This window comes from Crinia signifera, chromosome 8 (genome assembly GCF_055691185.1).
Source record: "Crinia signifera chromosome 8, ASM5569118v1, whole genome shotgun sequence".
Lineage (NCBI taxonomy): Eukaryota > Metazoa > Chordata > Amphibia > Anura > Myobatrachidae > Crinia > Crinia signifera.
In genome coordinates, this window is record NC_139224.1 from 21,897,222 (window position 1) to 21,920,367 (window position 23,146).

Below are 23,146 nucleotides of genomic sequence, written 5' to 3' on the forward strand. Positions count from 1 at the left end.
ATAAGGCAAAAGGAGATAAAGCACCAGCCAATCAACTCCCAGCTGTCATTTTCAAACACAGCTGATTGGCTGGCACTTTATCTCCTTTTGCGTTATCTCCAGTTTATCTCTTCTCCAAGCTTAATAAATCTGCCCCTCATTTCCATATCTGTCCATACACACAGAATAAACCAGATTTCCTATGTGTTACAGCCACAGACTGCCCTGCAGGCCAGAATCATACAGAGCCTTCGGTTGTCATGTGAACATATGACTACTATTAGCCTGCATTGCAAAACAGAACCTGCAGCAAGGCAGCCAACTGTGAGTAGACAAATGCCCATCGTTCATCATCTCTGACACCCTTCATTAAACAGGTGTCCGGTATGTCAGTGACAATTATCTAGAAGGTATCTCCCATGAATCTTGCATAGAAAATAGATATATTTTGCACACTAAGAAATTTCAATAAAATATATGAAAAAGCACAACTACGGATTCAGAGGTGCCTGACCCTGTGCCCCGGAATTCTGGAATATTGGGAGGTATGTCTCCTTACAGGAGAGTGGCAAAGAACAGGTGGTATTCGCATCTGCCAGGGTGTGGCAAGAAAGAGAAGACAGAAGCAACCATCCAGGGGACCTGATACCCCTTCAATGTGACATATAGCTTTATAGAAGGTGCGCCCACACGTGCTGGTGTCAGTATGGGAAGATAATGCACCTTCAGTGTCGTCCCCCCCCCCACATGGTAATATCTTCTGGTGATCGCCAAACAATAACTACTGAGCGGCACATCATCTGAAAGCAGAACCGCCTCTCTTTCAAATGTGGATGCCTCTCAGGGCCGGCGCCACCACTAGGCAAATCTAGGCATTTGCCTAGGGCGCCGGCCACTGGAGGGCGGCATTTTGCCCCCTGTGCCGCGGGGGTACCTGTCCTACGGCGCTGTGTATTTAAAGCTGGTGGCGGCAGAGAGGGGTCCCTGCAGTCAACGAGCGCTATCCGCCGGGCTATGCGGAAGCGCTTCTGTTGTGAAAACACTGTCCGCACGCTGATTGGCTGAGATTCAGCCAATCAGCGTGCGCCGTGCGGCCAGTGTGTTCACAACAGAAGCGCCTCCGCATAGCCCGGCAGATAGCGCTCGTTGACTGCAGGGACCCCTCTCTGCCGCCGCCAGCTTTAAATACACAGCGCCGCAGGACAGGTACCCCCCCCTCCCCCGGCACCGGGGCGCCCCCACCCCGACTCGCCTGGAGCGCTCCGGTGCCTTGCACCGGCCCTGATGCCTCTTCTTCAACTTAACTTATGCCATCATAACCATGCCAACTGAGCCGCATTGCGATCTCGCGACCCGTTGCACTCAGTACGGGGTGTGAAATGGAGATAAGCGACCGACACCAATAGGTATATGTCGCTTTAAGAAGCGCAGTCCTGTTCAGTAATTAGAATACACTGGATTTAGGTAAAGTAGAAATGTTTTATTAAAAACAAGCATATAATAATTCATATATTAAGACAATTGTGCACAATATTATTAACAAACACACAGGACATACAACACATAACATAGAAAGGTTGTAAAGGTTGCAGCTTTATATGAACAATTTGTTTGAGGCTATATCTGTTATGGTTTTCGCCTGGGCTCAGGGTGATACGACAGCTGGCAGGAGGAAAAAGGTCAGGCGTGAGCCCGCAGCTGGGACCGCTGTTTAGAACGGCCACAGCGAAACCTACACTGACTCTGTTGAGTCCCCCGGGCAGATGGAATACCCCTGCAAGTGCTAGGCTTCGCCTGTAGCCGCCGCGTTCGACAGAGCCAGTTAGGCCGGCTCTGACCCCGATGCAGCCAGGTGTTAGGTAAAGACAAGGGGTGAGCGATCGCCAGGGGGTATCTCAAAAGGACCGTCTAACTACAGGGCCTAGCTGGGAAGAGACCCCTAACTACCGGCACCTGGCCAAGAACGGGGAACGGCGACCCAGTCGCAGACACAAACAAGGAAATAGGGAATCTCGGAACAGGGACACCCCGAGACTGCGATTCCCCAAAACAAGGAGTAGCTAGAAGGGAAATACCCCTGCCTACCCAACGCTAAGGTGACAGACAATAACCAAAGAGGAAGGACAACAGAAATGATACCGCAAAGTAACAGCGGACCCACAGAGGGGTACAGCCACGGCGGGCCAAAGATGGTATAAGGAATAACCAGCAGGCTCCAACGGAGCACTTACGTGACCCACAGGCAGATAGGTAACGGGGAGAGGTGCAGGCTCTGGCCCAGGACAGGATGATGATCCAAGCAGGCTGGGAGACAAGAGAGCAGGAGTATACACCAGGACACTTCAAAGACTGGAGCAACAATGCTCCGGGGACCGGGTAATCAGGCTTATGCTATTACTAGCAAGGAGCTGAGCTGCAGAGGATATATCTTGGGATCCAAACAGGAGACTGGAACAAGGGACCAGGAAGCGTGGCTAGGAGCAAACAGAAGTTCCCTGCAAATGCAGCAGGAACTTAAACAGAAAGCTATCACTGGCAGAATACTGCAGGTGAGCCTGCCCTATAAAGGGCTCAGGTGATTAATTACACCTGAAGATTCAGGGAGCTCCCAGGCTAGTGCTTGATTAGCTTAATATCTCACAGCCTAGTGAATAAACTAAGCTCCCAGAACACAAAGCTGTAATGGCAACAGACCTGCCACTGGAGGTCACCAGTGAGTCAAAATGCCAAACAGAAACTGACAGAAAACAAAACAGACTGGTTCCTGACAGTACCCCCCCCTTGAGGAGGGGTCAACAGACCCCAAAATCCAGACCTCCACAAATTAAATGTATCTGGATTCTGGATAACGGGGCAAAGGCAACAGAAAGGTGAACACAAGCTAAAACCACCCTTGAGGGTGACCACAGGGCACAACCAAAAAGACAAACAAGATGATCCAGGAAAGCGGAAAAAGATTAGTGCTTCTTTTTCTTTTTCCTAGATTTTGATGGAATCAGCAGTTTAAGGCTCCACACATTATCAGATCTGATGGTACCTTCTATCAAATCACAGCTATGGGTTACCAAATCAGAAACAGAGTTGAAGTCTCGATCTGAGGAGATCATGAGAGTCTTTTTAACAGATGGAATCTCAGAAAGGGAAGAATGTCTCAATTGGCCATAGGCAGAACTCTTATTGGATTCCCCAGACCCAGAATTACAGGTACCAGATGTGTCCAAAAAATTTTTGTCAGGAGTCAGTGAGACAAAACCAATAGCTAAACTCCTGGATTCCGGACCAAGCGATGAGGCAGAAGAACGAACAAACAGAGACTGTGAGTCTCCAGAAGCCTGGTCCTTAAGCCCCTGGCTTATGCTGGGCACCACATTTCCAGGAGCTGGTGGAACCCCATCCTTCTTTTTGGGACTGAACTTCTTAATAACTGCATCACAGAAAGAAGATAGATCTCGGATACAAGGGTCACCAGCATTGATCCGCTCGTAGGCCCATGTCTGAGGTCTACCCCTAAAGGCAGAAATGATGAGGTCTACAATGTTAGCCCAAGTGACCCCTGAAGATGGTCCAGATTCAAACAGGGAAACATAGTGTCCAACCAGGGCAATAAAATGGGCAAGATCTCCATCAAACACGATGGACGTAGGGACATCCACCTCTGGGACCTCAGAACTGGAATTCTCTATGGGAACAACAACCTTGGGGGCTAAGATTTCTGAAGCCTCCCGAGAGGCTGGCAAAACCGAAACACTCACCGGGTTTGCAGCCATCAAGACCCTTGCTGAGGCTGTGGTCTTTGGGACCTCAGACAAGGATATGGCCACCCCTTCCGGGGACACAGCTTCTATGATACCACTTGAGACCAGACGGACTGAGTCCCCCTCAGGGACCAGACAGACAGAGTCCCCCTCAGGGACCGGACTGGCAGAGTCCCCCTCAGGGACCGGACTGGCAGAGTCCCCCTCAGGGACCGGACTGGCAGAGTCCCCCTCAGGGACCGGACTGGCAGAGTCCCCCTCAGGGACCGGACTGGCAGAGTCCCCCTCAGGGACCGGACAGACAGAGTCCCCCTCAGGGACCGGACTGGCAGAGTCCCCCTCAGGGACCGGACTGGCAGAGTCCCCCTCAGGGACCGGACTGGCAGAGTCCCCCTCAGGGACCGGACTGGCAGAGTCCCCCTCAGGGACCGGACTGGCAGAGTCCCCCTCAGGGACCGGACTGGCAGAGTCCCCCTCAGGGACCGGACTGGCAGAGTCCCCCTCAGGGACGAGACAGACTTGCCCACCTTCTGGGGCGAAACAGACTTGCCCACCTTCTGGGGCGAAACAGACTTGCCCACCTTCTGGGGCGAAACAGACTTGCCCACCTTCTGGGGCGAAACAGACTTGCCCACCTTCTGGGGCGAAACAGACTGGCCCACCTTCTGGGGCGAAACAGACTGGCCCACCTTCTGGGGCGAAACAGACTGGCCCACCTTCTGGGGCGAAACAGACTGGCCCACCTTCTGGGGCGAAACAGACTGGCCCACCTTCTGGGGCGAAACAGACTGGCCCACCTTCTGGGGCGAAACAGACTGGCCCACCTTCTGGGGCGAAACAGACTTGCCCACCTTCTGGGGCGAAACAGACTGGCCCACCTTCTGGGGCGAAACAGACTGGCCCACCTTCTGGGGCGAAACAGACTGGCCCACCTTCTGGGGCGAAACAGGCCTTTGGGCCCCCACTCGGGGCTACGGCCTTTGGGCCCCCACTCGGGGCTACGGCCTTTGGGCCCCCACTCGGGGCTACGGCCTTTGGGCCCCCACTCGGGGCTACGGCCTTTGGGCCCCCACTCGGGGCTACGGCCTTTGGGCCCCCACTCGGGGCTACGGCCTTTGGGCCCCCACTCGGGGCTACGGCCTTTGGGCTGAACACTTTCCGCACGGTTTTTAGGAAACCCGGAAGATCCCTTAGGATGGGATCGTCAGCCTCTATGAGAGGTTTAACCCACTCCAAAGCTCCTCCTCTAAAGCATGATAAGAGATAACGGACAGCAGAAGCAGGTGTCATCTTCACATTATGTGAGAAGTCCATTCCAGCGAGGAATTGCTGAGCAATTGGTCGGAGCTGGGCCAAATCTCCATCGAAGTATGGAGTGTTAGGAGTATCATCAGACACGCCCGGCGGGCCTTGGGCATCAAATTGGCTCGACTGACCTCGAGCACCACAAACGTTCAATGAGCCCCAAGCGCCCTTGCCGCTAGATGAGCCCCCCGGCATCGGACTCGCCTAAGGAGACCGGGACTCCTGGATCCACAACCTCAGAGGCAACTCCGAGAACCCCAAGATCGGGGAAGATGTCACTAGAAATCCCGGCTGAGACTGATGTCAGGGATTCTTTTTTCGGAGTTATGCCTCCCAAGGCCTCATCAGGAGCAATGACCTCCATAACTCCATGTGGGGTTAAGTTCCCCAAGACCCTCTTAGGGGTGATGGCTTCAAGGACCCCCTCTGGGATTATGCCGCTTGAAGCCCCTTTTGAGGGAAAAACCTGATACTCCTCTACGGGACTTAACAGTTCCAATGTTGAAAGAACGTTGATCTCCCTGACTGGAAGATTAGTATCTAACGTATTTCTGTCTGGAGTCTTTGTGGATGAATTCCACATTCCCGTCTGATTCCGTACCTCAACATGGGGCGCTCTAGTCTTAGGACCCCAGTTGTAAGTCGGAGCGTTACGTATGTGGGGTGTGTGGTCAGGCTCCTCCTGCTTAGAGGAGATAGGCATAGATGTAATCTCCTGATACCACTTGGATTGAGGAAAACCCTTCCCAGTACCACCACCAGGTCTGCGCAATTCGCAATACTGGAGAAAGTGGCCTGATTCCCCACAATACAGACATAGGTTAAAGTCTTTACGCCGTCGCCGCTCTTCTGGTGTGAGCCTTGGCCGTAAAAAACTTCTATGTCCCTTCTGAATCTCCTGATCTGAAGTTTGACTGACTACCCCCTTAGCCAGGGTCTCCCTAGGAGCTGGTTGAGCCCCAAAAACCTCAGACAGATCCAGGAAAATTTGGGTTAACAGATCTTGCAATTGCAGAAATGACTGCTGCAGACCCTTAACCCGCTCAGGTTTTAATTCTGTAAAGGCCGTATTTAAGGCCATCAAGGAAGCTTGCAAGGCCTGCATGATTAAGTACAGCAATGAAACAAACAGACCAGACCAACTGGGCAAGCTGAATAAAGCAAAACCCCGTAACGGGCAAAATGCGGGAAGAAAAAAAAAATCTTAATATGGACAAATCTATAAGTCCCGCCACCAATCAAAAACACCCAAATCACCTTGAAACAAAATTTTATATATGCATGTATACCTATGACTACTGTGAACACATGCATATATCGGTATGGCCAGTGATAATGTTATGGTTTTCGCCTGGGCTCAGGGTGATACGACAGCTGGCTGGAGGAAAAAGGTCAGGCGTGAGCCCGCAGCTGGGACCGCTGTTTAGAACGGCCACAGCGAAACCTACACTGACTCTGTTGATTCCCCCGGGCAGATGGAATACCCCTGCAAGTGCTAGGCTTCGCCTGTTGCCGCCGCGTTCGACAGAGCCAGTTAGGCCGGCTCTGACCCCGATGCAGCCAGGTGTTAGGTAAAGACAAGGGGTGAGCGATCACCAGGGGGTATCTCAAAAGGACCGTCTAACTACAGGGCCTAGCTGGGAAGAGACCCCTAACTACCGGCACCTGGCCAAGAACGGGGAACGGCGACCCAGTCGCAGACACAAACAAGGAAATAGGGAATCTCGGAACAGGGACACCCCGAGACTGCAATTCCCCAAAACAAGGAGTAGCTAGAAGGGAAATACCCCTGCCTACCCAACGCTAAGGTGACAGACAATAACCAAAGAGGAAGGACAACAGAAATGATACCGCAAAGTAACAGCGGACCCACAGAGGGGTACAGCCACGGCAGGCCAAAGATGGTATAAGGAATAACCAGCAGGCTCCAACGGAGCACTTACGTGACCCACAGGCAGATAGGTAACGGGGACAGGTGCAGGCTCTGGCCCAGGACAGGATGATGATCCAAGCAGGCTGGGAGACAAGAGAGCAGGAGTATACACCAGGACACTTCAAAGACTGGAGCAACAATACTCCAGGGACCGGGTAATCAGGCTTATGCTATTACTAGCAAGGAGCTGAGCTGCAGAGGATATATCCTGGGATCCAAACAGGAGACTGGAACAAGGGACCTGGAAGCGTGGCTAGGAGCAAACAGAAGTTCCCTGCAAATGCAGCAGGAACTTAAACAGAAAGCTATCACTGGCAGAATACTGCAGGTGAGCCTGCCCTATAAAGGGCTCAGGTGATTAATTACACCTGAAGATTCAGGGAGCTCCCAGGCTAGTGCTTGATTAGCTTAATATCTCACAGCCTAGTGAATAAACTAAGCTCCCAGAACACAAAGCTGTAATGGCAACAGACCTGCCACTGGAGGTCACCAGTGAGTCAAAATGCCAAACAGAAACTGACAGAAAACAAAACAGACTGGTTCCTGACAATGGCCCTTATTCTGGTTCGTGCGGTACGGCCCGCGTGCGGCCGTACCGCCGATGTTTTCCGTCTGCACATGCGCAGAGGTCAATCTGCGCATGTGCAGGTGAATTCGCCGCACATAACGTTAGTACGCCGCAAAGGGGGCGTATAGGGGCGTGAGGGGCTTCATGCCCTCATTTCCCTATGTATACGCCCCGCGTTTCATGGGCGTTCCCATGCAAACGCGGGGCGTACGCATGGTAATGAGGGCATGACGCAACTCATGGGGGCGGAAAGCTGACGTTGCCGGATGTCAGCTTTCAGCCCCCATACAAGCTACCACACGGACGATTGTCCGTGTGGTCTCAGCTTGCGGGAGCTGCCGCGGCGTGCGGACCTGCCTTCGATGGTCGACGACCATCGAATGCAGGGGGCAGCTCCCAACATGGTGGAGGCGTACGCCCCGCCATTTTCATGCGGATCGGCAGCCGTCCGTGTACGGACGGCCGTGCCGATCCGTCTTGTAGGCGGGGATTCGTCTGGTGCGGTCGGAGCCGCATATGCGGCTCGACCGCACCAACCAGAATAAGGGCCAATATCTGCAGTTCATTTAGTCGAGGCTAAGAGGCATTTATAGTTACCAGTCCTGCACTTGGATTAGGAACCCTGGTATGGGTCTGTCGCTTGTGGGATAGAAATATCAGGGTAAGTCTCTCCAATTACCAGATATGTATCCTGAAATTCTTTGGATAGGAAGGCTTGCTCCTGTTCACAGGCACCCAATTTGGGTATTTGTAATCCACATAAAGCGCTGACAGATGGGTTTAGCAGAGTTGCAGGATCAGGTACAGTGGGGCTCACTCCAAAAACGCGTTTCTCCGCCTTTGGTCACACTCGGCGGCTTCCTCAGTTACGGGGTGTGTCTGAATTCATTGACATATCTATAATTGGTGTGTGGAATGGGCCTCCTATACTGCGCTGCACACCCTGCCCCCATATCATTATATTCACCTCCCCCGAGTCCCGCTTCAGTGATGTAGCAGCATCAGAATGGCGCGGTGGATGTTTCCCAGAGATTTGTGCATGTGCACAAAGCCAAAATCTACTGTGCCACAAAGAGGACATTTAAATGCCTGGAAATATCTACGGTTGCTCAAAATCTGGTGCGAAATACAAACTGACAATAGCCAACCACTTTTTTTTTTTTTTGGCTTAAAGCACCTGATTCCCTACCAACTGCGGAGTTTGTATATTCTCCCCGTGCTTGTGTGGGTTTCCTCCGGGTACTCCAGTTTCCTCCCAAAAACCAAAAATATACTGGTAGGTTAATTGGCTCCAAACAAATTAACCCTAGCCCTTTGCAGCCCTTTGAATTTAAACATTCTGGTTTAAATATTTAAATTAGTTGTAATTTTTAAAAAAATGTTTTATAAAAAATGGTCTACATTGAATGTTGAACGATGTTAATGTTCTTATTGTAAAGTGGCTAACCATTGGATCTGCTACTAGCGCTAGGGTTGTTGAGCCTGACTAGACGTTGTACTTGAAAGGGCTAGAATGAATGTCTGTGTGCGCGTGTACATGTGGTAGGGAATATAGATTGTAAGCTCCACTGGGGCAGGGACTGATGTGAAAGTTCAAATATTCTCTGTACAGCGCTGCGGAATATGTGTGCGCTATATGAATAACTCATAATAAATAACATAAATACAATACTATCATGATGCAGCCCCCGCTCCTGGCGTAAACCAGATACGGTATGTATATGATATTGCACAACTACCAGGGCCGTTTCTAGAGGCGGACAAGCCGTGCAGCCGCCCGGGGCGCCGCACGGCTTGTCCGCCTCTGTTTAGCTGCCAGGGCGCCCGCCAGCTTCCCCAACGCTGCTGTCCCCCCCGCACGCCCCGTCCGCCGCCCCAAAAAGATGCTCTCTCTCTTGGACTTGGAGGGGAGAGGAGCGCATAAGTCTCTCCTTCCCCTCGCTGTGTCACTGGGCTGTAAGCCAATCAGCTCGCGGGCCGGCAGCCAATAAGGAGCCAGCCCGCGAGATATGATTGTCTGACAACCGTCATAGTGAAGGGGAAGGAGAGATGCGCTATGCGCTCCCCTCTCCTCCCCTGGGAAACAGAAGCAGCGGCGGCGGCAACGGGACGACGGAGACCCGGACTCTGCTCTCCCCAGCAGCAGCAACGGTGAGTTGTGCTGCTGCTGGGATATTTATCCTCTGGCACTGTGGGGGCATATAGGTCTGGCACTGAGGGGGGCAGATGTGTGGCACTGTGGGGGCATATTTGCCACTGTGGGGGGAATATATGTGGCACTGTGGGGGCATATATGTGGCACTGTGGGGGCATATATGTGGCATTGTGGGGGCATATGTGTGGCACTGTGGGCGCATATGTGTGGCACTGTGGAGCATATTTGGCACTGTTGGGGCATATGTGTGGCACCGTGGGGGCATATTTGGCACTGTAGGGGCATATGTGTGGCACTGTGGGGGCATATCTGGCACTGTGGGGGGCATATCTGTCGCACTGTGGGGGCAAAGCTGTCACTGTGGGGGCATATATAGGTGGCACTGTGGGGGCATAGCTCTCACTGTGGGGGCATATATGTGTGGCACTGTGGGGGCATAGCTGTCACTGTGGGGGCATATATGTGTGGCACTGTGGGGGCATAGCTGTCACTGTGGGGCATATATGTGTGGCACTGTGGGGACATATGTGTGGCACTGTGGGGGCATATCTGCCACTGTGGGGGCATATATGTATGGCACTGTGGGGGCATATTAGTAAATGGCATCAGTTGTGCGGCAGCGGCGCGTTGGGCATAATGTGTAATAGGCATTACGTTGTGGGGAGTATTGTGTACTTGCCATCATGATGTGCGGCGTAATATGTAATGTGTAATTGGCATCACAGATAAAAAAGTGTATAATGATTTAAGTAGCCTGTCATTGTTTGGCCTTGATCTGTGAGGCATACTAGGTAACTGTGTGGGGCTTTATATTTTTATGTCACTGTGTGGCCTTCAGCCCGCCAACTTAAGTGCGGGAGGACAATGACAATTCCTGCGGTAACCAATGTCTGGAAATGCAGGTTGCAAAAGTGAGATGTAAGGTAATTGTTTTGCTGCTAGACCACGCCCTTATTTAAGCCACACCCCCTTTAAAATAAACCACGCCCCCTATGTTATGTATTTGGGGGGGGGCGCATTTTTATTTATTTGCCCTGGGAGCTAAATTGTCTAGAAACAGCCCTGACAACTACTGTGTGACATCATGACGTCACATGGACCTGAGAACACTCCCAAAGACCCTTTGTTGTTCTGTGATTAAAATAAGTTTGGACACACAAAATGGTCTCATCCACTGTATGTGGGCAGCCAGCTGAAACACGACACAAGTATTAAGCCTACTTCCAAAAGACCTGGAGCCTGATTTAGATTTCTACGCAATGCCGATGTTCACACAGCTAAGCATTTATCAGAAGACTGTGCACGTGCCAAGGTACTCTATCGATGCCGGAAAAATATAGCGCTACGCATTGTTTGAGGGCCCCAAACCGTTTTTTTTTACCTAGGGCCCCATGAGGTCTAAATCCGCCTCTGCACCCTCCCCAGGAATAATCCAGGAGCAAAAGCCACCAGTGCAGATCTGGAAGCATTTGCTATATCGTTTTATAAGAAAAAAAATTCCAGGACATGTTTTACGCTAAACTAGCAAAACCCCTTATTGCTACCAAGAGAGAAGGAACTTCGGTACTCTTTACCTAGAAGGGCGGCCATCGCGGGCATTGAATGCACTAAAAAATCGGGTGCGATGCGACCGACGCGATGCCCGCGATTTCCCATAGGGAACAATGTTAAATGTCTCAATTGACCCGATTTTCCTGTTCAATGCCTCGATTGACCCGATTTTTCCATAGGAAACAATGTTAAATGGGCCACAGAGGCCAAATAGGCACCCTGAAGTGTGAAATGGCCCCCACAATTGTTAACACCACCCCACGATCAACGTCAACCCGAAGCGTGGCGAGCCCGCCGGGGCGGCGGTACGCGTCCTACGACCTTTTCATACCCCCACTATCCACGTCGGCGTGGAGTTGAGAATAGAAAGTGTGGCGAGCGCAGCGAGCCACCGAGCCCGAAGCGTGGCGAGCGCAGCAAGCCCCGCGAGGGGACGCGGATACCTTCACAGGTATCCGCGTCCCCTCGCGGGCTTCACAGCTGTCCGCGTCCGCTCGCCACGCTTCGGCATCGGTGGCTCGCTGCGCTCGCCACACTTTCTATTCTCAACTCCACGCCGACGTGGATAGTGGGGGTATGAAAAGGTCGTAGGACGCGTACCGCCGCCCCTCGCGGGCTCGCTGCGCTCGCCACGCTTCGGGTTTACATTGATCGTGGGGTGGCGTTAACAATTGTGGGGGCCATTTCACACTTCAGGGTGCCTATTTGGCCTCTGTGGGCCATTTAACATTGTTTCCTATGGAAAAATCGGGTCAATTGAGGCATTGAACAGGAAAATCGGGTCAATTGAGACATTTAACATTGTTCCCTATGGGAAATCGATTTTTTACTAACGATGCCCACGATCAAAATCGTGGGCACCGTTCTAAGTAAAGAGTACCGGAACTTCAGTAGTTTATCACATATTTCTCTTTAGTAGTACAGGAACGCCCTTAAAATTTGGGGACCCATTGTGGTTTTTCTTTGCCCTGGAGCATAGCAGAACTTAGATTGACATTAATGTCTTATAAATTCCTATCATACGAGAACGTCCATAAATGAATCATGGTGAATGCCAACCTGATCATTGTCATCGCTCCCAACGCTGGCCTTCTGTTCCTTATTCTCAGTCTTCATTGCACATTTGGGGACAAAGGGAAATAAGTAAAACGAATAGAAATAACTCCGAAAAAAATAAGTATGAAGACATCAATAAATTGTGTAGACAGCGGCGACTAAGATGCCTTACATTTCCCGGTCTCTGCCATGGTGACAACTTTGAACGTACCAGGCAGGACATGACAGATTCGGAATTTATAAATGACTTGGAAATCGGGGAAGCATTTCATCTACGTGGGAACAATGGGGCGGTTCTCAGTGCGCATTCCTCAGTTTAGGAGGAATTTGGTACTTAAGCCAGGCCTTGGCCTACTTCTCCAGTTCCACTGGAGGCCCGGCAGTCTGAGGTGCTATGGTGAAATATCTATAAGTGTCAGTTCCCTGGCCTGGATTATACAGCCTGCCCTGTCTGTGCACTTTGCCTTTTCAGTAGTGTTCTAGGGACTGCAGAGGAGGGAGGCAGCTTTTTGTGTAACCCCTGTAATTGATATGGTGTTTAATGGCCTCACTGACAGCTTGCACTTCTCCGGATAACTTGTGTGGATGCAGAACACTAAAGTCACTGACACAGCAAATTCTAAGGATCAGCCCTCCCGCACCGTCCATTCAAACTTAGGGCAAATACCAGCATTTTTGTTGGTTAATGTGTTTCTTAGCTGGCATCTATTATTTATTAGCATTTGTCCTGATTGCCAAAGTCTCGATATGTTACCTTGACAAGTACTTATCGTTTAAATGGTAGAGAAACGACAGGCACCGGATTGTGTAATATTTGTAGGCTGTAACCGTGGTAACAGTTTGTATATGAGGGATACATATGAATGACCGGCGGTCAGTATGCCGATTGTCCGAATACCAATGGTGGCGTCCCGATGGAGGAAATCCCAACAGGGGTCAGCTGAAGAGGGGTGCTGTACATACAATGATTTATTTTGTTTTGAGTGGGCATTGCTACACCTTCCCTGATTTGGTCATCCCCTTAGTACCCTGGCCCATAGCGCTCTCGGCGGCCCGGTACACTGGACAGAGCAACCAGAAGCATCTGTGCAGATTGAAGCCATTAAAGCAGTCATTCAATTTAATCCATCTGTGTATACAGCACATTAACAGTACACACTCACACACACACATACGCACACACACATACGCACACACATACGCGCACACACATACGCACACACACACACAAACAAAACAGATCCTGGTGAAACCGTTCACCCTGTCCTTCGTTTAAAACTCCTAGATTGATCTGAATGGCTGCGCAACAATGTTCTCCTGTTGGCATCTACTTTGTCGAAACATTTTAGCATGTTGTGGCCTAAGGGCCTGATTCAAACCTGCAGACAGGGCTGCGAATTCGCAGCCATGTCAACTGTCAGGGGCCCGCATATGAGCACGGTACACTGTGCGCGAGCCGTCTGTGCGAAGACAGCCAGTGATGGCAAGCCATTGCTGGCTGTTTGATGGGTAATTGACACCTTATGCCCATTTGGGGGCATTCACTTAGCATTTTCAGTGAGTACCCCAAAAAATGCAGATGTCCCCCTGCCATTGGGAGGGACGGCCGCTGACGTCAGCACTAAGTCCTGGCTGCAAACAGAGGGGGAAACCATTCGATGGTGAGTGATGGCAAATGGTTTCCCCCTCGTGCACCTGTGCGGGAATTTGCGTGGGGCAGTGTATTTCCTTATCGCTGGGCTCCGAAGATTTGTAGCCCAGCGATCAGTCCTGAATAGGGCCCTAATTCCTGTCCTGATAGTTGTCTGCCTTGTGATTGGCTAAACAGTTTTGAATGACAGGCACATAACCGAGCCACGCTGCAGATTTGCTTTCAGTCAGTCACAGATGTGGTCAAATCTGGATCCTTCACCAGTTTCCGTATCTGTGGGGCATCAAAAATTCCCACCTTTAATTTACCAATACTAAGAGATGGAAACATTCCACAAATATATATGTGAACCAATTGACTGATTTGTCCAATGCTTTACAAATTGTTTCATTAAACCCAGTTTGATACGCAAAGGCAGCAGTAGGATTTTTCTTCCTATTGATTAATGGCTCATGAACGATGTTGGCTTCTCCTACAGTTATAACTTCTCTTGGAGTCCCTACGGTTTGCTTTTGTTTTGCATGGCTATCCCATAAGCATATGTGACAAGGATACCTAGTGTATCCACTGTGCTGCCCAAGAAGAAAGTTTACTGTTTTTAAATCGACACAAACAGACCACCAATAAGCTATTTTTTCTAAGACTAAGTTGAAATTTTCATACAGTTCTTTAAGTTTTGGTGAATGGCCGATAGGAATCGGCACAAAATGTATTCCCATTGTGAAGTAATATGCATTTTGGTACTTGTTTCCTAGCAGGGCGCCCAGTACGCTGTAAGCGTACAGGGCTATTCTCCGTAGCAAAATCGCATTGCATTGCATCTCATGGGCCATTATAGGGCCATGCGATGCGATTTTTTAATGTAATCTATTCACTGCTCTGTTGGCCCTAGGGGATTGCATTGCATTGCACCTCCTGAAAAATTGCATGAGATTTTATAGGGTGCGATGCCATGCCATTAGCTATACACTTGTATGACATACAATGAGGTTTCACTGACCCCCCCCCCCTCCCCCCCACAATCCACGCCCCCTAAAGCATGGCGAGCGGCGGTGGATTGTGTCCTCCCGACCTTTTCATACCCCCACTATCCACATCGGCGCGGAGTCGATTATATATAGTGTGGCGAGCCCGAAGTGTGGCGAGTGCAGCGAGCCCCGCGAGGGAATGTGGATTACTTTACATGTATCCCGCGTCCGCTCGCCCTCCTTCGGTCTCGTTGGCTCGCTGCGCTCTAAACACTATTTGCCACAAATATAACAAAGAACACTGTCTCCAAGAACTCATTTTTATTGTGAAAAAGTTTTGTTTCACATAGGCAGTGCTAATTTTCAACAAAAACTGAGACATACTGAACAAAACAAGCCCAACCAGCAGGGAAATTGTTTGTGGCAGGACAGGGAGAGGGCCTACCTAAAAATAGGAAGTGTACTACCTGCATCACTTGGTCCTCTCCGTTACTCCTTTCTGTATGCTGGGATGAGGCGTAACTTTGATCTGAGGATGTCCTAGCAGATACAGCAGTGCACCGCCATGTGTCTCAAATGTGACTACCAGCTACGTTATCACAAATAAAACATTTTTTTTTTTTTTTAAAGAAGGCAGTTGTTCAAAAAGCAGAAATAAGTTGATTCTGCTAAGTAAAGCAGCCTAGGTACTTCAAATGTAGAAAATAATAGAATTTTATCATTTTTATTCATTTGAAAACTGGAGCCAATTCAGCTAAAGCGAAAATCTAATGTGAAGATAATACCTGCAAGAACCCGCAAACTAATCCTTGACAATTACATTTTTTTTGGCTTCCCAGTGTTATTATGGTTGTTAATATTATGCCCTAGAAATTTATTTTTAACTTATCTGCCTGTCTACAAGATGCAAGTTAAAGAAAAAGGGATTTGCAAAACTAACATTTCTCCTTTAAAAATATTCTTGGGTCGCTCAGACGGTATAATGAGTGTTCGGAGACTGGTTAGAATATGAATGCATTCAGCAGCAATGCTCGCAGTAAGACGCCTCTTAAAAGGACAAGTGTGAGGATGAGAGTATAATTACATCCACAAAGCAGTAGGGGCTGCGATGAGCCTCCAATAATAAGTGTGACAGCACAGACCCCGTTCTCTTCCTAGCTGGTGGCTTTATTTTTCCCGGTGAAGAGGACACTGGCTTTAGTGCAATTAGTTCAGGAAATTATGGCTAAAATATTCAGGGAGCTGCCGGGTCTCTTCAGCTCAGGTCTCTGCTTAACTCCAGCGAAAGATAAAGGTTATAAGTATATTATATATTTTCCAATATTTTTGCATTAATAAGAATTTAAGAAAAATAAAACGCTGCAGTCCTGAAATAAGTCACTAGTCACCAACGAGATAGGGGCTGATTCTGCGGCTGCTTCTCCTGGAGATGTGGCAGATGGCTTACTAGCTTTATGCTGATGTGTGATTTTGCCCATGGAAATCTGTGCCCACCCCGCACTGTTTTTCCACCCATGCTGAGTGCAAAAGATCTGCCACACACAAGGGTTTGTTCTCTATCTGCCTGCTGTGCTCAAACACAAAGACACCCTACGTACCCATGGCCCACCCATGACGCTGCTACTACAAGATCCAACAGAACTGTGCACTCCAATGGTGCCCACTCCGAGCTTGTCTTTGTTACTAAAGCAATCCCTATGTTATTAGTCTGAGAATGTCAGGAAGAGTCTCATGCAGGTTGGTTGGATTGGTTCCTTAGGTAGATTTCTCTTCGAGACCCTGATCCTCAGGTTCCTCCACATCGTCCAACTAATCCAGACCACTGCTGTGTGGCATAGAAGGGACACCCTCCAATCTACCCCACCCAAAAAAGAGGTGGAAGCTTCTGATTTGCTGCTGCAACCTATGATAACCCATGCTTAGACACCACTCTAATCTGCCACTTAATACCCCTTTCACACTTGCAAAAATATCCCGGGTTTTTGCACATGAACGCGCATCAACCCGGGATTTAGTTCAGTGTGAAAGGGTCTTGAAAGAATATCCCGGGATGAACATCCCAGGATTGCCACCCAGGTCCTGACCTGGGTAGATTCCGGAATCGACCCGGGATACGGTCAGTGTGAATGGTCCCGTACCCAGGATTGGGTACACGGGACTTTAAAAAAAGCTGCTGATTGGATCTTTCTTGGGCTCACAAATGCTGATGTCATCTTTTCAAAGCCCAGGAGTCCATTTCTAATGACATGCATATGTATTTGCAGGGATTTCCCCTGATAAGTGTGAATGGGGCTGTCCTGGGTCGATCCCAGGTCTGAGTGCAGTGTGAAAGGGTATATTCCCGGGTAGAGTCCCAGGAAGCATCTGGGAACACATTCCCGGGTATAACCAGGCTCTGTGAGTGTGAAAGGGGTATCAGTAACTCTTTATGTATCTTGTTGTAACCTACAATGACATGAGAATTGATGTCAACAATGGGCATTTTATAGGTTCCATGAATCTGACATCAACGGAAATACCAGTGACTTCTTCTGTCCAGCCTGTCAGACACACCAGCAACAGTGATTGTGGCTGATTGGAAGAGCAAGTATAGTGGTGGAATAGTCCAAAAATTCCATGTTGGGGATTCCATGCTGGATACTGACCCAAGGGAATTTCCCCTTATTCTGCTGCTATAGCACCTACTGATGTGTGTTACGAGTCATATTATTCTGTATTGGTTTTTAGGATTCGCTCAGGTCAAGGTAAAGTTCTGACTTTGCAAGTAGATTCGTAGTCACTATTTTTTCTCGATCACGTGACTGTTGATAGGAAGCAGATATTTAAACATGGTGCTGAGTAGAAACTAGGAGCTTTGATAGGTGTTTCTGATACGCTGGCCCCTGGGTCCGATCTATTGCTGATTTTAGTTTAACCTCTTACGCCTAATCCAGCAGTGCCTGTCTCTATACCACGGTGGGAACTGAGCTGCTCTCATATTGTTTTATTTTTGTTATCGGAGAATTTTAGTATTACATGTGTTAAATTAGGTAACTGGGCGAGTATTTTATATATAGATGAATACAAAAATTGGTGTCTGTGTTTTTGTTTTACTAATATGTACATTTAGGGAACTACATATTCTAGGAAGTTCTAGCTACCGGTGTCTGCTTGCATTTATACTTCCCCAAGTGCCTCAATGTCCAAGAATTAAATGGCTGCCAGCAGGGCAGTGGGGGGGAGCGGGTACAGTTTACCTGGGCTCTGGCCTGTCAGGGGGCCCCGGGCCCAGACACACACACAGTTTTTTTTTATATGGTGGCGAGTGCGCTGGGTCTGAGTGCGCCGGAGTCAGCTGTTTAGCAGCGGTGGCAGGAGTGCGGACGAGGGCGGTTCCACTCTCCGGCTCCAGGGCCTGCTGAGAGCCCGCCAAGTGACTCTACAGTTTGCCTTGGCTAAGTGACAGGAGGATACATTGGGTAAGTAGTCCCTGGGTGCCAGGAGGAGCTGAGACAGAGGAGTACCACCCACTCCACAGCATCCGGCTCGCCACGCACCCCACATTCCCATCCCAGCCTCTGCCAGCAGCAGCAGGTGCAAGTGCACTGTCTCCTGCCCAGCAGTCCTGGACCTGGTTCCCCACCCATGTCCAGGTCTCTGTGTTCCAAGGTGGGTGGCTGATTACTCTGTATCTGCTGCCTCCCTGCATGCTGGGAGGCAGCAGCATGTAATACGTGGCAAAGCATGTACTGTAATTCCAAGGCAACAAGCAAGTTAACCCCTGGCAAACCATGTAACCCATGGTAGAGCCTGTAACTCCATGGCAACAAGCATGTTAACCTCTGTCAGAGAATGTTAACCCCTGGCAGAGCATGTAAACCCATGGCAAGGAGCATGTTAACCCCTGGCAAAGCATGTTAACCCCTGGCATCAAGCATGAAACCCATAGCAATGAGCATTTAGGTAAGCGGAACTTATGTGGCATAATATGTGTGGTATTATATGTAATAGGCATTACAGTGTGTGGCATAATATGTAATGAGCAGTACGGTGTGGAATAAAGTGTAATGGGCATTGCAGCATGTGATAAAATACGTAATAGGTATTATGGTCAGGGGCGGGCTGGGCTGGGGGGCAGGGTTCCATGTGCCCCCCGGGCCACTGAATCGTTTTGTGTGCGGGCCGCCATTGTTCTGAGGCTGCTGCTGCTGCAGCCCGGCTGACCAGTTTCCGACTGTTCTCCAAAAACATGGTCGCCGGCCTCCTGCACTGAGGACATGTCTAGTGCAGGAGGCCATTACAGAGACTCTGTGTGTTCCACCTACTTCCTGCCCGTGCGTTCCACCTACTTCCCTTTGCTGCAGCCTGCCTCACTGTCTTGCATCAAGGTAAGAGGGAGTGGGACTGTACAGGCTGAGTAGCCTGTAAGGTTCAGTCATTATACCGGAGTAGCAGCCTGTGGGGGTCCCCTTATTATACAGGAGCAGCAGCCTGTGGGGGTATTATTATTATACAGGGGAGCAGTCTGTGTGGTCCTATTATTATTATTATAATAAGATGGGGAGTAGCCTGTGGGGTCCTGATATTATACAGGGGGAGCAGCCTGTACTGTCCTGTTATTATTATAAGACAGGGAGTAGCCTGTGGTGTCCTGCTATTATACAGGGGAGCAGCCTGTGGTGTCCTTTTATTGTTTTAACCTAAATTTAACGAGGCGCTGTTACTTATGGGCCAGTGCTCTGGACTTGCCCCCCAGGCTAAAAGTTGCCAGCCAGCCCCTGATTATGGTGTATGGCATAATGTGTATTGAGCACTGCAGTGTGTGGTATAATGTAACAGGCATTATAGCATGTAGTATAATATGTAATGGGTGTCACACTGTCCCTGGAAGCTGTGGCATATCAATGGGTCTGCAGACCCCACGGTGGCTTGGGGGAGCCAGCGCTGGCAGAGTGTGTGGGACTGGCGCCGGCTCCCACCGCGACCGCTGGGGCTGCCTATGCCTAGTTACGCCACTGGTGGGAAGCTCCGTCCATGGGGTCCTGGGAAGTTGTTGTACCTAGGCCCAGGATTTCTCTTGCATCATTTCCTAGTATTGCTGCGCACAGACACAATGGGTCCGGGATTAGCGTCAAGCCCATAGTCAGACAGGAGAATCAGTATAATAAACTGGTCTGTACTTCAACTTCCCATTGAGCTTACAGCACCCAGCGGTCTCTGCAAATTGCTGGTAATAAATTGCCACTTGCTTCATGTTTAGCCAGAGCTAACCAATTCCATGATCAATTATGCACACAGATGACAAGAAGGTCCATTGATTTTGTAGTTACTAGCAACAGTATTTCCGAGAGCATTCGCTGGTTACATTTTGTTGTGTTTTCAATATTTATTGTAATCAGCAATTCAGATGTGGTTGGGATGAGACAATGGGGGTAATACATACACATACATTTGCACAGCGATCACATACATTTTCAAGGCGGGATTTCACTCTAGCAGGTCGACTTCTACACAAATTCCTGGCCCCTGCGGATTCATGGCTGTGTGATCAGGTCTGAATTACCCCTAATGTTGCCTAAATTCAGCCTATTTTTTTTTTTGCACAGGCCCCTGCTCCCATGGAAAAGCGGCCAGAGCTCTCTCATCCCTCCAGATCATGCAAGGAATTTTCATTTCCATATAAAGGGGGCAGGGCTAAATAACACAGCTGGCTGCGTGCATAAAGCAAATAGGTTTTGAATAGGAAATAAATAGAAGTAAGTTTACATCCAAGGACCAATGACAATTGAGCTCCTTCTGTCACTTGGTCAGCTGATCTGTGCAGGCAGTGGCAGAGTGGGCAAAGGTAGAACACCTACAGTCAATCATATTGTCTGAAATCTCACAGCGGAAGTCAGTGTCCTGATGTCACATGATCGTCCATATGTGTTTATGAGAACAGGGCTAAATCGAAAGGCCAAGGAAGCTTGTGCGGAGGGAAGTGAGGGCAATCAGTGAGAACAGGGCCCATACACTGTATGATCTTGCCAACTGTTGATAAGGCCGGATCTACATTCTGAATTAGCACCAAACTGGCCTCACATATACCATAATGTTAAGCATACATGGGAAAGATTGAACAACCCAATAATAAATATTAACACCTTTCATGGCACAGGAATATTTACTTCTATGTTAGAGAATGTACTAAGGTGGCTTTTTCAGATTGCATCAATTTATATCTTGCATCTGAATACCTTATTTAACACTGTATAATGTCAATGAGGCATTTAACACCCTATATCAATGAGGCATCCGCTACACAACAACTACTCCCAACGGAGAAATACTTCAAGTAGCATTGTGACCGCGGTAACCATTATCAGAGAGATCAAAGCCATCTGTGAGATAGGCCGGGGCCTGGCGGATGTTCTGCATGAGAAGATAACGTCCGTGGATATTGGATATTGATGTCCATTGACTAAGGAGCTGACAAAAGTTCTAGCAAGAATGTGAAATGTAATTACCGCAGCACCGGGCAGTTACAGGACCAATCAGCACCGATTGGCTGCCAGGCTGTCACTCACATACATCGCTGGGAAGCTTTCAATCTTACAAGGGGGAGAGATAAAGTGGGAAATGTAATAGGGTCCAAGTTTGTAAGCTGTGTGAGTTTAGCGGTAAACACCAGAAAGCCGTCATAAAATGGTAAAGCCACTGCCGTCAGGAAAAAAACATTGAAGGTAATGAAACATCACGATGGGATGTCCATCTCTAGCTGCAGCACAGTTCAAGATTCAAGTAGGGGAGCCACGTCCACTGACAGTTAGTCAATTTGGAATAGCAGGTGGTGGCAGTGCATGTGGCTCCCCCATATATCACATATTACAAGCTATATATAACATTTGGTACTTGTGTATTATCACGGCGCCCAAGTTTCTTACGTACGGCACCGTAGGAAAATCACATCATTGTAACAGCCGTACGATGCGATCCGATCCGATTTTCCTATGTAATTTATTCACTGCTCTTAGCCCCGGGGGATCGCATCACATCGCATCGCACCTCCCGCATATATAGGGTGTACAATGCCATTACATTACCTATACAATTATATCATTATATGACATACAATGAGGTTTTAGGGGCGGCGGAACGCATCCTCCGACCTTTTCATACCCCCACTATCCACGTCGGCGTGGAGTTGACTTTATATAGTGGGGCGAGCGCAGTGAGCCACCGCGCCTGAAGCATGGCGAGTCCCTCGAGGGGACGCGGATTACTTTACGCTCACCACGCTTCGGGGTGGCGTGGATAGTGGGGGGTGCCTAAAACCTCATTGTATGTCGTTATTGTATACCTAATGGCATTGTACACCCTATACATTATAAATAAAAGAGCACTGAATACATTACATAGGAAAATCGGATCATATCGCATCGCACGGCACTTGGCCCATGCGATGCAATGCGATGCGATTTCCCTACGCAGAATAGCCCACTAAGCAAATAGCTTAGTGGGCGCCGTGATAATACACAAGTACCTAACATTTAATAAAAAGTTTTCTTCTACGTTAGGTACTAGACCATTTGCTCCATCGCTGAAATCATTAACGATATAATTGATGCTCCAGGATGAATGATCTAGTGCCTACATACCAGTGGCGTAGCTATAGCACCGCAGCCCCCGCGGTCGCGGGGAGGCGCTGTGCATATGGGGGCGCCGGGGGGGGGGCTGCGGTGCTATAGTAATCCCCCCGCCCCCCATCCCCCGCAGGCTTACCTGTCCAGTGTCCGCGCGTCCCGGCTCCCCTCCTGGCTTCAAACAATGGTATGGAGACGGACCACGATAAAATGGCCGCCCCATAAAGCAGACTGTTCTCTGAAACTGTCTGCGGTATGGGGGCGGCCATTTTATCGTGGTCCGTCTGCATAGAATTAATTGAAGCCAGGAGGGGAGCCGGGACGCGCGGCGGACAGGTAAGCCTGCGGCAATGGGGGGAGGGGGCATGGGGGGCACGGGCAGCCGGGGGGGGGGCACCCCCCCATTAACGGCGGGGGGCGCCCCAAACAAAGCTACACCACTGCTACATACTGAACGATATCGGTAACGATAACATTCAATGACATCACCCAGCCCCCCAAGCATGCAGTCATAGACAATATGGTCAACATTTAGCTGCATGTTCAGAGGACAGTAGATATTGTTACTGACCCGCAGGAGCTTGCAGCATTATTACCAATACTGAGCAGACACACTGGAGGATA